At 41.9% G+C, this 16454-nt stretch overlaps 3 pseudogenes across 3 annotated transcripts in view; 2 read left to right on the forward strand and 1 right to left on the reverse strand.

The window, feature by feature from the left end:
- Positions 1 to 16454, forward strand: part of LOC126953147 (class I histocompatibility antigen, Gogo-OKO alpha chain-like) — a 280609-nt pseudogene that overhangs the window by 223253 nt on the left and 40902 nt on the right. The window lies entirely within an intron of this gene.
- LOC126953088 (class I histocompatibility antigen, Gogo-B*0101 alpha chain-like) overlaps positions 1 to 16454 on the reverse strand; it is a 133020-nt pseudogene that overhangs the window by 113051 nt on the left and 3515 nt on the right. The gene's annotated exons all lie outside the window — the stretch shown is intronic.
- The window catches only part of LOC126953075 (HLA class I histocompatibility antigen, B alpha chain-like), a 147162-nt pseudogene that overhangs the window by 89806 nt on the left and 40902 nt on the right, over positions 1 to 16454 (forward strand). The window lies entirely within an intron of this gene.

A 16454-nucleotide genomic window follows, 5' to 3' on the forward strand; every position in this document is an offset into this window, starting at 1 on the left:
GAATACTCGTTATGCCTTTTCCTTTCATTACTTGGGAGGAACCATCTACAAACAGGTGTTTCCCAGTCTGAACGGGTTTTTCCCTTAGATCAGGTCTAACTTTTGTTTGATAACTAATTAAATCTAAACATCTGTGTTCTGGGCAAAGCTCAGGGGTCTGTGGGTTGGGGTTTCATGGTAAGAAAGCAGCTGGATTAATTGAGTCATCAGTGGTTAAGCTTAGATCATCTCTTTCTAACAAGGTGGCTTCATACTTAAAAATTCTTGGATCAGTAAGTCACTTTCCCGCCTTCAGATTGAGAATTGTTCTCACCTGGTGAGGAGAACTAATGATAAGTTTTCCCCAAAGGTTAATTTTCTGCTCTTCTCTGTGACCAAGGCTGTTGCTGCCACTGGTTGGACACACTCAGGCCATCCATGGGCTACTGGGTCAAGAATTTTTGACAAGAAGGCTATGGGTTGCCAATGGCCTCCATGTGTTTGAGTAAGTACCCCTAAGGCTACTTCATTACCTACATTAGCAAAAAGATGAAAGGGCAATTCTAAAGAGGGTAAGGCTAGAACATGGGCTGTCACTAGTAACTCTTTTAATTTTTTTGTCTGCTGTATTTCTGGTAAAAACCATATAAGGGGGTCCGATTCATCCTGTGTAATTTTTTTTTGTTTGTTTGAGATGGAGTCTTACTCTGTCTCCCAGGCTGGAGTACAGTGGCCACATCTCAGCTCACTGCAAGCTCCGCCTCCCGGGTTTGCGCCATTCTCCTGCCTCAGCCTCCCGAGTAGCTGGGACTACAGGCACCCGCCACCTCACCGGGCTAGTTTTTTGTATTTTTTTTAGTAGAGACGGGGTTTCACCGTGCTAGCCACGATGGTCTCGATCTCCTGACCTTGTGATCCGCCCGTCTCGGCCTCCCAAAGTGCTGGGACTACAGGCTTGAGCCACCGCACCCGGCTGTAAGATTTTTTATATAGAGGTTCGGTTACTAAAGCATGAGTCTATCCATAAGTGACAATACCCTACTAACCCTAAAAACTTTCTAAGTTCCTTCTTTGTCTCAGGCAGAGATAAGGATATGATGCCTTCAATCCATTCAAATCCAATTCTCCGTTTGCCCTTACTGATTAAGTGCCCTAAATACTTGACTTCAGGTTCTACAAACCAAAGTTTGTTTTGACACTCGTAATCCCTCCAGTTGTAAATTATTTTAAAAACCTATTGAAAATCCTTCTACTTTTTGTCTATCCTCCCCTGAAATAAGGATATTATCCATGTATTGGAGCAGGCATATATATGGCAGTCTGTAAAACTTTTCTATGATCTGTTCTAGTATTTGACCAAACAAATTTGGAGATTCTGTAAATCCCTGGGGGAAAACTGTCAATCATACTGTTATTTTCTACTGGAGTGAGGGTCCTCCCATTCAAAGGCAAACAGGTCTCGGCTATCTTCTGCTAGTGGGCAAGCCCAGAAGGCATCCTTTAGATCTATTACTGTGAACCACTCATGGTTGTATGGAATTTTACTAACAATAGTGTAAGGATTAGGAACAACAGGGTGAGTTGTTTGAACTATTTGGTTAACAGCTCGAAGATCCTGCACTAGCGGATATGACCCATCTGGCTTTTTCACAGGCAGTATGGGAGTGTTATAAGGAGACATACAGGGTTCAATGAGTCTCTCACGGAGGCTTTCTATTATGGGCTTTAAATTGATCTTAGCTTCTAAGGGAATTGGATATTGTTTTCTTTTTACCTCTTCCCCCGGGTTTTTCAATTTAACTTGGATTGGGGAAATTCGTAATTTTCTTCAGTTTCCTTCCTTTGACCATACATCTGGATGGATGTGTCCCTCATTTAGAGTAGCAAGCAAATTTAAGGAGGGGAGGAGTTTTCCTTGATTAACATAAAGGCCTAGGTTTAATTTTAGCATTAAATCTCTTCCTAGTAGGTTTGTTCCTGCCTCTGGGATTAACAGAAGTTTAATATTTACTGAGTGGTTCTGATATTTAATTTTTGTTTCTTCTAAGACTTTTGCTTTAAACCCCTCCCCTTTTGCTCCCAAAATAAAAAGTTCTTCTTGTGACCAAGTTATACCAGGGGGAAGATAACAAACGGAGGAATGAGCACCTCCTGAGTCAATTAAAAAGGTGATATTCTCAGGTTTGGGTCCCACCTCTACATTTATCAGGGGCTTTTGGTGGGACTCGAGGTAAAAAGAGTAGAGCCCCTGGCCCCCCATTCCTCCTCAAAGATCATAAGTGGGGTGATTTCTTTTTCTTTTTTCCATTCAGGGCATTCTCTTATAAAGTGACCTTCCTTCCCACACTTGAAGCATTTATTTTGCCCTATTCCTCTTTTTATTCCCTTGTTCCCTGGTTTGATTCCTTTACCTCTGTTACAGGGTCTGGCAGTCAGGTACCTAAAAGATTTACCAGTGACGTTCCTTTGAGCTGCCTGTTGGGGAGTTCCCTGCTGTAAGGACAGCAGAATCTTTGCTTTGTGCTTTTGCTTTTCTTCATCCCTTCGTACATACACCATTTGGGCCTCCCTTAAGAGTTCCCCTATGGGATGGTCCTTCCAATTTTCTATCTTTTGTAATTTCTTGGTAATGTCTGGCCAGCTATTTGTGACAAAGTGAAGCTTTAACATTCCTTGTCCAAGTGGGTCTCCTCCATCCAAACCAGCATATTTCCTCATTTGTTCCTTAAGCCTATTAAAACATTCCATAGGCCCCTCATCCTTTTCTTGCTGTATATTAAAAGCTTTGGTCATATTCTGGCTGCGGGGTACCAATTCTCTAATTCCTTTTATTATCATTTCTTGCAGGTCTCTCATATTCCTCCTATGAGCTATGTTGTTATTATCCCACTGGGGATCTTGAGCAGGAAATTTCTGTTTGGCTGCAGGGACGTTTTGACAGGGAGGATGCTCACGCTCCCAAATGGTCATAGCGGCCCTATGCATCCTGCTTCTTTCTTCCCCTGAAAAAAGGATGCCTATGATGGACATTAAATCAGCCCCAGTGTACAACTGGGGTCCTAGAAATTGATCAATTTGATCTGCTACTCCATAGGGATCATCTAAGAGTGGCTTGAGTTCCCTCTTCAAGCTCCAGAGTTCTGAATTGGTCAGGGGAGCTTTTACAAAGCCAATGCCCCCTCCTCCTAGAGGCATTTCCCTCAATGGTAAGAGGTTTGAAGCCAAACCCCTAGAGGAAGGGGGAAAAGGGAAGTTTTGGATACCTTTTTGCAGTGTTCTAACTCACGTTGAAGTCTTCCTGAGGGAGGGCATTCAAGCTGGGGATGACCCCAAGAATCAGGGTTATAAGCAGGGAAAAAATCCGAGTAGGGGAAAGGTCTGGGACTGAGTAGGGGAAAGGTCTACTGGAGTGGGAGTTGGGGGATGTTGGTCTACTGGGTGAGGGGAAGAAGGTTTTGTTGGGAAGATGATCTAAGGGGTCCCACGTATTGGTGGGGTTCTTGGAGTAAAGGGTATTAATTTAATGAGAAGTAGTTTCTGGCTTGTCTCCTTTAGTTTTTAGATGACAAAGGAGGATGGGCCCTTGCTGCCAACACAGAACATAATGTATTTCCTCCTGGGAAACAGGACTCTTATCATTTACATATTCTATTAAAAGCTGGCAAGTCCAATCCTCATTTGACCCGAATTTTGGCCAGAAAACTGAAGGCTTTAGAATAGGTTCCTTGGTCCAAATGAAACAGTATACTTTATCATCTGTTGCTTTTTCTTATGTTTAGTCCTCTCATATCCTTCCAATATTTTAATATGTCCCAAATGACTATTAGAGTTGATTTCACTGTCTGCCTTTTCCTTTTTACCTTCTATCTTACTCAGGGTATTTCCCATGTTGAATATTGGTTAGGCTCAGTCACTTGAACTAGAGATTTCCCACCTATCCTTCCCTGGAGGTTTAATCCCTACCCTGGACATTCCTTGGACTCTTCTCCTTTTGCTTCATCCACTCTGGCTGCTTTCCCAGAGGAAATTAGGCTCCACTTAGCATCAGCAGGACTGTATAAACCTCAACATCAGGATCCCTGCAAGAGGGCCACCATAAGCCGTATGAGGTGACTATGGAACTGCAGATTGGACTCATTCACCCTGCACAGCAGTAGGGCTTGTTACCTTTCACACCCTCTCACCTCCAGAATATCCTGTCCACCAAAGAAATACTGTTGCCCTTGTGACTTTTTTTTTTTTTTTTTTTTACCTTGGTCTGTGCACAGAGTTACCTGGTCATTGTGGTACTTGCAGGCCTTCTCCTTCCACATTGCTGAGAGCCTGGATTTATTCATCACAATGGGTAATCTCAATCTCCCATCCCTGGAGCCACCGTAGTGGGGCAGTGGGGTGCGCCTACCCTAGATGGGGTGACCAAGCCCACTTCCCAAAGGAGAATGGGAGTCCTGGATGAGCCATCAGAAAATTGTTAGAAATAAAGCTCGGAGTCACAAAGAAAATGAACACTTGAACAAAGGATATCTCAGCAAGGCAATTTTTAGTTCTGCAGAAGGGTGCTACCCATAAGCCTGATTGCCACGAGAGTACCCAGAACAAAGGAAAGCAGGGGTTTTTATTCCTAACGCAAGTTGTTTCTACTATTGTGTCCTGTCTTCACTGACTGGAGCTGGACCACACAATCTAAACTGATCCCAGTTGGCTGAAAACTTAAACTTTCCCAAATAAGGTAAAGGCCCAATGGGGAACAAAGCAAAGGAGGGGGTTGCTTGTGGGAAACCAGGAAGACAATAATATTTCCAGAGAAGGAAAGAGCATAGGCTCCAAGCTGGGACACGACTGGGAATGTCCAAGCAGATCCAGGCAGACTAGGGAACAAAGGAGTTAGGCCTTGGTTCAAGTACAAGAACATAGAATGGGTTTATTTCCTTACTGTATGTAGCAACTACTTGGGGGCACAATAAGGAGTCATTAGTAAAATAGAAGATTTGTTAGTATGAAGAGCGAGGAAAACTTAAAGGAAGCTTTTAAGAGGAACTATCTTCATAACACTTATCATTCTAAACCAAAAAGGAAAACTTTGAAGAGGAACTTTTATTCTTAACAAATTTTCTCTCTTTTTTTCTAGTTTTGTTTAGCTAGTGGTTTGTCAATTTTCTTTATGTTTTAGAAGAACAAACTTTTCACTTTGTTGATCATTTACATAGTTTTTAAAAGCTTTTATTTAGTTCTACTATGATCTTTATTATTTCTTTTCTGCTAAATTTGGATGAGTTTTTTTCTTGCTTTTCTAGTTCCTTGAGGTTCATTGTTATATTGTTAATTTGTAATGTTTCTACTTTTCTTAGGTAGGTATTCATTGCTATAAACCTCCCTTTTAGCCCTGTTTAGCTGTATCCCACAGGTTTTAGTATGTTGTGTTTCCATTTTCATTTGTTTCAAGAAACTTTTTGATTTATATCTTAATTTCTCTGTTTACTCAATGGTTATTCAGGAGCATGTTGTTTAATTTCTATGTATTAGTCTAGTTGCCATCATTTCTCTTGGTGTACAGTTCTAGTTTTATTCCACTGTGGCCAGAGAAGATATTTAATATGATTTCAATTTTTGAAAATTTGTTGAGATTTGTTTTGTGGCTTAATATAGGCTCTCTCCCAGAAAATGTTCCATGTGTTCATGAAAAGAGTGTATATTCTGTAGTGTTAGATAGAATGCTGTGTTAGCTTTATTTGGTGTAAAATTCAGTTTAAATTCAATGTTTCTTTCTTGATTTTCTGTGTAGATAATCTGTCTCATGCTGAGGTTGGGATGTTGAGTCCCTTTCTCTTATTTTATTGGAGTCTACCTCTCTTGCTAGATATAGTAATACTTGTTTTAGGAATCTAGGAGCTCCAGTGCTTAGTGCATATATTTAGAATTGTTCTATTCTCTTCTTGGATGGATCTCTTTATGATTGTGTGATGGCTTTCCTTATCTTTTAAGAAAATTGTTCTTGACTTACAGTTTATTTTATCTGCTATAAGTATAGCTACTCCTGCTCACTTTTGGTTTCCATTTGCATAGATAACCTCTTGCCATTCTTTTACTTTCTGTCTCTATGGATTGTGGTCAGGCAGTATTACTGGTGAGTTTTTTTGTAAGCAGAATATAGTTAGATCATGTTTTCTACCCATTCAGCCATTCTAAATCTTATAAGTGGAGAATTTAATCTGTTTACATTCCAGATTTTTTTATTAATATGTGGGGCTTTGTGCCAAGACCAGCTCGGTCAGGGAGACCCTAACCCAGTGGCGCTAGAGGAATTAAAGACACACACACAGAAATATAGAGGTGTGAAGTGGGAAATCATGGGTCTCACAGCCTTCAGAGCAGCCTCAAACAGAGTTTTACCCACATATGTATTAACTCAAGCCAGTGATAAGCATTGTTTCTATAGATTATAGATTAACTAAAAGTATTCCTTACGGGAAGCAAAGGGATGGGCCAAAATAAAGGTATGTGTTTGGCTAGTTATCTGCAGCAGGAGCATGTCCTTAAGGCACAGATTGCTCATGCTATTGTTTGTGGTTTAAGAATGACTTTAAGCAGTTTTCTGCCCCGGGTGGGCCAGGTGTTCCTTGCCTTCATTCCAGTAAACCCACAACCTTCCAGCGTGGACATCATGGCCATAATGAACATGTCACAGTGCTCCAGATATTTTGTTTATAGCCAGTTTTGGGGCCAGTTTATGGCCAGGTTTTGGGGGGCCTGTTCCTAACAGCTTTGTTCCTGTCACATTGTTGTTTTCTGGTTGTTTTACATGTCCTTTGTTACTGTCTTTTTCTCATATTGCTTGTCATTATGGTTTAGTGGATTTTTGTAGTAGGACCATTTGAGACCTTTCTCTTCCTCTTCTGTGTGATTGCTTTACCAGTGAGTTTCATACTTGCGTATGTTTCCATGGTGATAATGTGGAAATGTTGAAAACATTGTCCTTTCAATTCCAGGTTTAGGACTTTCTTGAGCATTTCCTGTAGGCCCTGTCTAGTGGTAATGAAGCCTTTCAGCATTTGCTTGTCTTGGAAAGATAATTTCTTTTTCAATTATGAAGAATAATTATGCTTGGTTTATTACTCTTGGCTTGGCAGTTCTTTTCTTTCATGACTTTGATTATGCTATCTTATTCTCTTCTGGCGGGTAAGATTTCTGCTAAGAAATCTGCTGTTAGAGCTGGGCACCATGGCTCACACCTGTAATCCCAGCATTTTGGGAGGCTGAGGTGGGCAGATCATGAGGCCAAGAGATCGAGACTATCCTAGCCAACATGGTGAAATCCAGTCTCTACTAAAAATACACACACAAAAAAAATTAGCTGGATGTGATGGCGTGTGCCTGTCATCCCAGCTACTTGGGAGGCTGAGGCAGGAGAATCACCTGAACCCAGGAGGCAGAGGTTACAGTGAACCGAGATTGTGCCACTGCACTCCAGTCTTGCAACATAGCAAGACTCTGTCTTAAAAAAAGAAAAAAGAAAAAAGAAAAAAAAATCTGCTGTTAGTCTAATGGGGTTTCCTTTATAGGTAACTAAACACTTTTCTCTTGCTATTTTTAGGATTTGCATTTTACATAGACTATAGAAAGTCTGATTACGTGCCATGGAGAACAACTTTTTGCATTGTAGTTTTCTCAGAATTGTTGAACATTTTGCATCTGAATGTCTAAATCACTTGCTAGAGTTGGGAATTATTCATCTATTCTTTCATTAAATAGGTTTTCTAATATGTTCGTTGTCTCTTTTCTCTTGAGGATACCAATAATTTGAATATTTGGTTGTTTATGTTGTACCAAATGTCACAAAGTCTTTGCTCATTCTTTTTGTGTGTGTGTGTTTTTGTCTTTTTGAATTATTTCACAATGTACATCTTCAAGATTTGGAATTCTTCCTTCTGCCTGACCTAGTATTGTTGGTTGTTGAAGCTTTCAAATGTATTTGGAATTTCATGTCATGAATTCTTTAATTCAGAATTTCTGTGGTTTTTTTTGGTAAATCTATATCTTTTGTGAACTTCTTATTCATATCCTGAATTATTTTTATGTTTTCTTTGTGCTTTTTTCAGAATTCTTTTGTATCTCACTGAACTTCTGTAAAATAAATGTTTTGAATCCTTTATCTGGAATCTTGATAATTTCTTTTTGATTAAGATCTATTGTGTTCCTTTGGGGCTTTTTTTTTTCTTTTTTGCTTTTTCATGTTTCTGTGTCCTAACATTAACATTTTTGCATCTGATATAACAGCCAGTTCTTCCTATTTTTGAATTTTGTTTCATTGTGGAGAACTTCTTCCTGAAGATGAGTCTATGGTGTTGGTTGTGTGGGGTACTTTGGATTTGATTCTGGGTGTAGTACATAGTAGAGTACTATGGTCTCTGTATAATTTCTTTGGCTGCAGACAATATTAATGGTATCTGTGATTTCTTCTGTGCATTAGGGTGTGGTTATTAGGGAGACTGTGGCAACGATGTGCTGGGGGGCTGGGATGCCACATGAGACTGTCTTCAGTCTCCAGTGGTGGCAGTGGTGTGCTGAGTGTTCCTATCTTTGTGCCCCAAGGTGATGTATACTGGTATTTGTGTTGGTGGTTTCTGGTGGGCTGATTCCTGGGCTTCTGGGTGGCTTGCTTGGATGCCAGTAGTGGCAGTGGTTGACTGGGTGGGTGGGTAGGTGGGGTCTTTGGCTCCTGGGCAGCTAGCTTGGCAGTGGCAATGGTGGGCTGATTCTCTGGGTCCCAAGCAGTGTGCATTGTAGCAGCAGCTGTGATAGGCTGGATGGGATGCCCGTAGGTGGTGTTTGCAGGTAGGTGACAGCTGAAGTGATAGCACCCAACCTAGGTACCCAGGAGGAGTGCACAGGTGCCCAAAGTGGTGGATTGGGTTGAGGAATTCCCAGGCCCTGCGGCTGCATTCTCTGTCTCAGTGGGAGGGGTCAATGAAGCTGTCTCTTCATCATTAAATGCTATGCCAACTAGTTCCTTAATTTTCTTTTTGCCTAGAGGACTGAAACATTTATTATAGTTTAGATCTGCTCGTTGTTTTTTCACTCCCTGTATGTCTAAAATCCCTTTGATTGTTTGTTTATTTGTTTGTTTGTTTGTTTCTGAGACAGAGTCTTACTCTATTGCCTAGGCTGGAGTGCAATTGTGTAATCTGGGTTCACTGCAACCCCAGCCTCCCGTGTTCAAGTGATTCTCCTTCCTCAGCCTCCTGAGTAGCTGCAATTACAGGTACATGCCACCATGCCTACCTAATTTTTGTATTTTTAGTAGAGATGAGTTTCACCATGTTGGTTAGGCTGGTCTTGAACTCCTGAGTTCATGATCTGCCCACCTCAGTCTCCCAAAGTGTTGGGATGACAGGCATGAGCCACCGCACCTGGCCTAAAATCCCTTTATTTTTTGATAGATATATTCAAGGTGTGTTAGCTTAATTTAATCATCACACACGGTATACATATATCAATACATCAAACAATATCTCACGAATGTATTATACTTTGTCAATTAAAATTATACATATATATTTGAAAAAAGTATTGTTTTCCGGGAATAGAATCTAGTTTCACAGCATTTTCCTTTTAGGGATCTAAAGATGTTGCTCATCTGTCTCCTTATATGCATTGTTTCCAATGAAATACCTGCTGTCATCTGTATTATTATTATTATTAGTTTTTTCACTTTCTGCTTTTTTCAATTTTCTCTTCTTCTGTGCTTTTCAATAAATACATGTTTGTTTGTTTTTTGCCCAGAATTATAGAGTGAACTTGAGAAACAATCTATAGGGAGGGCTTTTTGACTCTTGGTTGTAAATTTTTTTAGAAACAGTTGTTTGCTACTTGTTTTATTCGGTCACAGGCTAATTTCCTCAGAGTATTCTTATATTGAAGAATGTCAGAATTCATTTCTTTGGTCCTTCCTAAAACCAAAAAAACCCTAAAAGAAAACCTAGACGATACCATTCAGGCCATAGGCATGGGCAAGGACTTCATGGCTAAAACACCAAAAGCAATGGCAACAAAAGCCAAAATACACAAATGGGATCTAATTAAACTGAAGAGCTTCTGCACTGCAAAAGAAACTACCATCAGAGTGAACAGGCAACCTACAGAATGGGAGAAAATTTTTACAATATACTCATCTGACAAAGGACTAATATCCAGAATCTACAAAGAACTTAAACAACTTTACAAGAAAAAATCAAACAAAAAGTGGGCAAAGGATATGAACAGACACTTCTCAAAAGAAAACATTTATGTAGCAAACAGACACATGAAAAAATGCTCATCATCACTGGCCATCAGAGAAATGCAAATCAAAACCACAATGAGATACCATCTCACACCAGTTAGAATGGCGATCATTAAAAAGTCAGGAAACAACAGGTGCTGGAGAGGATGTGGAGAAATAGGAACACTTTTACTCTGTTTATGGGACTGTAAACTAGTTCAACCATTGTGGAAGACAGTGTGGCAATTCCTCAAGGATCTAGAACAGAAATACCATTTGACATAGTGATCCCATTACTGGGTATATACCCAAAGGATTATAAATCATGCTGCTATAAAGACACATGCAAATGTATGCTTATTGCAGCAGTATTCACAATAGCAATGACTTGGAAGCAACCCAAATGTCCTTTGTAGGGACATGGATGAAGCTGGAAACCATCATTCTCAGCAAACTATCACAAGGACAGAAAACCAAACACTGCATGTTCTCACTCATAGGTGGGAATTGAACAATGAGAACACTTGGACACAGGGTGGGGAACATCACACACCAGGGCCTATCGTGGGGTGGGGTCAATGGGAAAGGATAGCATTAGAAGATATACCTAATGTAAATGATGAGTTAATGGGTGCAGCATACCAACATGGCAATACATATGTAACAAACCTGCACCTTGTGCACATGTACCCTAGAATTTAAAGTATAATTATAATAAAAAAAATTATTGGTCATCTTGGCTAAAGCATGGTGCCTAGATAGGTAGTCAAGCATTATTCTGGGTGATTTGTGAGGATGTTTGTTGGATGAGGTTAACATACAAATAGCTAGACTTTGAATAAAGTAGATTGATGTCTATAATGTCAGTGGGCTTCATTCCATTCATTGAAGGTGTAAATTAAACAAAACACTGACTTTCCTCGAGGAAGAGGGAACTCTGCAGCAGACAGCGCTGGGATTTGAACTGCAGTATCAGTCAATTGACCCACAAACAGCTGGTTGGTTTGTGTAGAGCGTTTGCAAGATGAATGGACAACATCCTGTTTGGAAGTCCACCTCTTTTATCACAGCAGGTAAAAACAGAAGAGCTCTTGTGGACTTAATTGCATGGTGTTTTCTTAGCAGTGGTGGAAGAATTGAACAATGATAAAGCTCCTATGTTTTAGTTTTTACTGATTTACAGGGAGTGACTAATGGCCTGGCTGTATAATTATTCAGGAGAGCAATGGGAAAGTTATCTATGAAAAGAATGCCCATATGAGGCAAGTCCTATGGAAATCACTACGGTAATTTGAGGGGTTCATTAATGTAAGATCTGTTGATTCCTGATATAGATTGGATGTTGTTCTTGTGCAGATCTCATGTCAAGATGTGATCCCAGCATTATACGTGGGGCCTGGAGGGAGGGAGATAGTTGGATCATGAGGTCAGTTTCTCATGAATCATTTAGCACCGTCCCCTCAGTGCTGTTCAATGCCCCTGAGAATAACTCCCTTCCAGGTTTGGAAGGTGATTGAAATCAACAGGAATTTATCTCCAAGTGTTTGCCAGGTGCACCTGAAATTCCAGCTATGAGAGCGGCTGAGGCAGAAGGATATCTTGAGTCCAGGAGTTAGATTTTAGCCTGAGCAACATTTGAGGCCAGCCAGGGAAACATCAAGACCACATCTCAAAAGCAACAACAAAAAATCCACGTTTGCTTGTGGTGATCACCTGAGTCCATGAAATAAGTAAACATTGGGGCCTTAGCAATGCAGAGATAGGTGGAATCAAGACATAGTCCTCTTGCATTCCACACATCACAGCACAAAATACACATAAGAAGTGCTTTAACAAAAAAAAAAAAGAGAGAGAGAGAGAGAGAGATAGCAGAATCTTTTGTGGGAAGCCCTTGAAACTACATAGCTGGCAAGTTAGACTGATACCATTAGCCCCAGGAAGCAACAAATGGGTATTGGCAGGAATAGATCCTCGCCCTGGAGAGGGCTTTGTTCAGCTGGTGGTAGGTGTGTTACCAAACTAAACTGGGGTCCACTCACCTGGGACAGTAAAAGCAAACATCCACACTGAGATTATAGTGGGAGAAAGGAGGGCATTTATGTGCAGGGCGCCAAACAATGAGAATCAGACAACTCATGCTTAAGAACCAACCTTTTTGATGGCTCACAATCAAAGATTTTTAAAGGCAGGGCAAATTTCGGGAAAGCAGAGTTACAGGCAACATCATAAATCAATGCCTAGAAGTGATACACTGCTTCGGCCTTAAAAGGTGGAAAATCCTGATGAGGGAGCTTACAGGTCTTAAGTAGATTTAAAGATTCTCTGATTTGTGATAGATAAGGAAGCAAAGGTTCCTTACACAGCTAGGGGAGTAGTGAGGAATGTTCAGGCCTGGCTTATAGCCTTGACTCTCTCCAGTCCCCTCAGGAAGAAATTTAGAACAAAGAACGGCGGTCAGATTTCAGTCCTCAGTTTCCCCTTATCTGTGGTCTCCCTGTCAGTGGATCTATTAGGTGAGATTCCTTGTTTCTGAAAAACAACTCAGGGACATATGTTAAGATGTTACTTTTAGTTTCTATAGAGAATCAAACATCTTGTGACTCTAACTTTCTTAGCTATTGTTTTAAGCTATCATTACCTTCTTGTTTATAACGTCACTCACTTCCTTTTTAGGGCTGGCTAGGTGCCTGGAATTTCTCTTGAAGAAACTGAAGGTTTTTCTTTATTTCCAGGTTGGGAGGCCCTGGCAGGCTTCTAAGAGAGGTTCCTCCTTTATCTCAGATGCAAATGCTCGGAGTGCTACAAAGAACTTGAATGGGAGGTACTGCAACCATGTGGACCACTGAGTCACATTTCTTTACACCGGAAAATGCACCGGCTCAAAATGTCCAACAATGGTCAGAGAGACATCCTCCTCAAAGGAAGAGTTCCATAGAGAATTAAAATAGCCAATTGAAACATTAGGTATATAAAGCAAGAGTGGGGAAACAAGCACGAAGGGTGGCCTTATACACCTTCATGAGTGTGCTCACACTTGACATGAGAGTATCCTCTCTTTTCCTGGTGGATCAGGGGAAGGTGCTGGTGTGATCTACATATATTCCTTCCCATGGTGGGAGGACACTGGAATAATGACTGTAATTCACCTCAACTTGCTTTTCTCATCCCTGATGCAGTGGTCCCAGGACTAGGGATGCAAATAGAGTCCAGAAACAGGAATTATTCCTAAGCAAGAAACTGTAAATATATTTTATGTCCTTTATGTAATAATTCCTAGGGGCCTGTAGAAGAAGGTTGTGGTTTCACTGCATCTGGCAAAGTTGGGGCTAACACTGAATGCAACTGTATTGCCTGGGGTCAGATAACCACCCAGTTCTCTACCTGCATAACCCTCCCCTCTATGAACTGGAATGGATGATGCGAGACAACTGCTAGAACAGTATTGGTCCCTGCAGTCCAAGCCAGCACAGCAGCAGAGCCTAGTGTTCCTTCCGAAATTGTAAATGTTCAGTATAAATGAAGAGAAGGAGAAATAGTAGCTGAGGGTAAATGAATGAACACATGGGTTATGTAATGAGGAAAATCTAGTGTTACATGAACTACTCGAAAGCGGTATAAACAAGAGATGATATTGTCTCTTAGCTCAATTTCACCAGATACCTGAAAGGGTGCAGTCATATTTTGCTGAGACTATGCCTGTTTTGGGACTGCACTGGGATAATTGTTAATGACCAAAGAGGATTCTGGTAATGTACCAAGATCTTTTCACTGTTATGATTCTTCTGGTATAGGAGATCTGTGATTGGCCAGGCACAGTGGCTCACGCTTGTGATTCCATCAGTTTGGGAGCCAATGGTAGGAACATTGTTTAAGGCCAGGAGTTTGAGAACAGCCTGGGCAAAATAGTGAGACCCATTCCTACAAAGTATTTAAAAAGTAGTTGGATATGGTGGTGTGCACCTGTAATGCTATCTACTCAGGAGGCTGAGGCAGAAGGATCACTTGAGTCCAGGAATTCGAGGTTACAGTGAGCTATGATTGTGCCACTGCATTCTACCCTGGGCAACAGAGCAAGAGATTATCTCTAAAATAAAATAATAAATATTATAAAAAGAGATAATGTGGTCAAAACCAGGGTGTGATCTGTGGTCCAATAACAACATTTGGTCTTTGTCCCTGTTTCCTGACAACCAGGTCCTAAAACATTTGCAATCACCTCAGTGATAAACATGACTTCATTATGGCAGGGGGCTTAGAAAATGCCCAGGCCACTCCCCAGAAACCCTGTCTCAGAGTATTATGCACAAGACCAATGAATCGTTTACATAACAAGCCCTAGAGGTAAGGCTGATGCTCAGACATGTGAGATCCTGGTGTTCTTGCTACTCCAAGTGTGATCTGGAGACCAGCAACATGAATTCCAGCATTGTCATAAATACAGAATCTCTTGCTCGACTCCAGACTTCCTGGATCTCAGCACCACGTCTGGGTGATCCCTGTGCACATGGGAGTTCCTTGCCTAAGTGTCCTCTAGACTTGGGGTCAGAACTGTGCAGTCTGCTCTGGGTGTGGTCTGATCACATCCCTTACAACTGGAGGTTCAGGGTTCAGTCCTTGTGCTCATTCTTTTCCACAGTCAATCACTCCCTTGGTTCCCTCATCCATGCTTGAGGTTTTAAGTATCGTTCATACGGTGTGACCTTCTAAATCTATTTCTCCTGCCCAGTCTATTTCTCCTTTCCTCTAATCTCTGGAGTTGTCTGTCCAAATTCCACCCCAGCTCCCCCGCCTGCATTCCTAGCAGACATCTCCTCTACTGAGTGCCTGTGATGCCCCCTCCTCAGTATGCTCCTGCCAGAGTCTCCCCATCTCCACTGACAGCAGCTCCACCCTTCCTTCTACTCACTCATTTTACAACTATGGGTGTCCTTGATTCATCTTTCTCACACCACAGATACAATTCATTGACAAATGCTGTGAGTTCATCTTCAAATGCATCCAGAATCCCCTCACATCCCACTATTTCCCCTGCTCACAGCCCAGTCAAGGTAACTGACATCTCCAGCCTGGAATACTGCACTCGCTTCCTACTGTTTTCCCCTCTGCCTCCCTTGTCCCTCACCTCTCAATTCTGTTCTCAGCACAGCAGTCAGAGATCCTTTTAAAACATAAGTTATATCATGGCCCTCTTCTGCTCAAAACTGTCCTTTAACTCTTCATCCCACTCAGAGCAAAGGTCAGATCCGACCCGATTCCCCTCAAGCCCACCTGCTCTGGCCGCACCTCTGACCTCACCTCAGTTTCTCTCTGTCCAGCCCTCCTGGCCTCCTTGCTCTTCTGGGAACACAGACACCTTCCTGCCATAGTGCATCTGGACTGGAGGTTCCTCTACCTGGAAACAACTTCCCCAGACATCGTCATGTCCCTCAAATCCTTCCTCAAAGGTCACCTTTGCAACAAGGCACACACTGGCCACCCAGCACAACAGTCACCTTCCCTGTCCCCACTGCCCACATCCTGGATCACCTGCCTCATAGCACTTACCACCTTCTAGCACTTTCCTTCCTAACTCTGGTTATAGTGTATCTATCGTCTGCCTCTTCCCACTGGAACATATGCTACAAAAGACCAGAGGCTTTTCTGATTTTACTTCAGTGGTGTTCCCCAGATGCAGAACCATTCTGTCCCACGTCTGGCCAATGACAAAGGTCAGTTGAATGAATGATCACTGTAGAGCACCTCCCTATTCTAAAGGCAGTATCTTTATTAACATAGCCTTAGGCCAAATGCTGCTTTGTGGCAGGTACAGCACAAGGTCCCCTCACACTGAGATAGAGGCCGCCTATGTTTTTCTCAGCAGTGCTGCTTGTGTGTCCTCCCTCCCCCATCCCTCTTTCTACAGCAACACCCCCCCACCCCCACCCCCTGACCCCAGCACACTGCAGCTCACAACCAGGTTCTCTCTTCAGGAAAGAACAGTCCTTGACGATGGGTCCAATTTCACAGACAAACATAAGTCTAAATTAGACTCTGCTTTATAGATTCATGAGTTGGGATTGGATTCAGCACCAAGATCACTAGAACCAGGGCAGGGAGAGAGGGCAGGAGAGCAGAGCAGAACAGAAGCTCTAGAAGCAGGGCAGGAGGTGAATGGCTCTGAAAATTTTTCTCAGAATGCACAGAGACCCCCGTGTGCAGGGGCTGCCCTCGGCGACAT

The sequence above is a fragment of the Macaca thibetana genome, chromosome 4 (genome assembly GCF_024542745.1).
Source record: "Macaca thibetana thibetana isolate TM-01 chromosome 4, ASM2454274v1, whole genome shotgun sequence".
NCBI lineage: Eukaryota > Metazoa > Chordata > Mammalia > Primates > Cercopithecidae > Macaca > Macaca thibetana.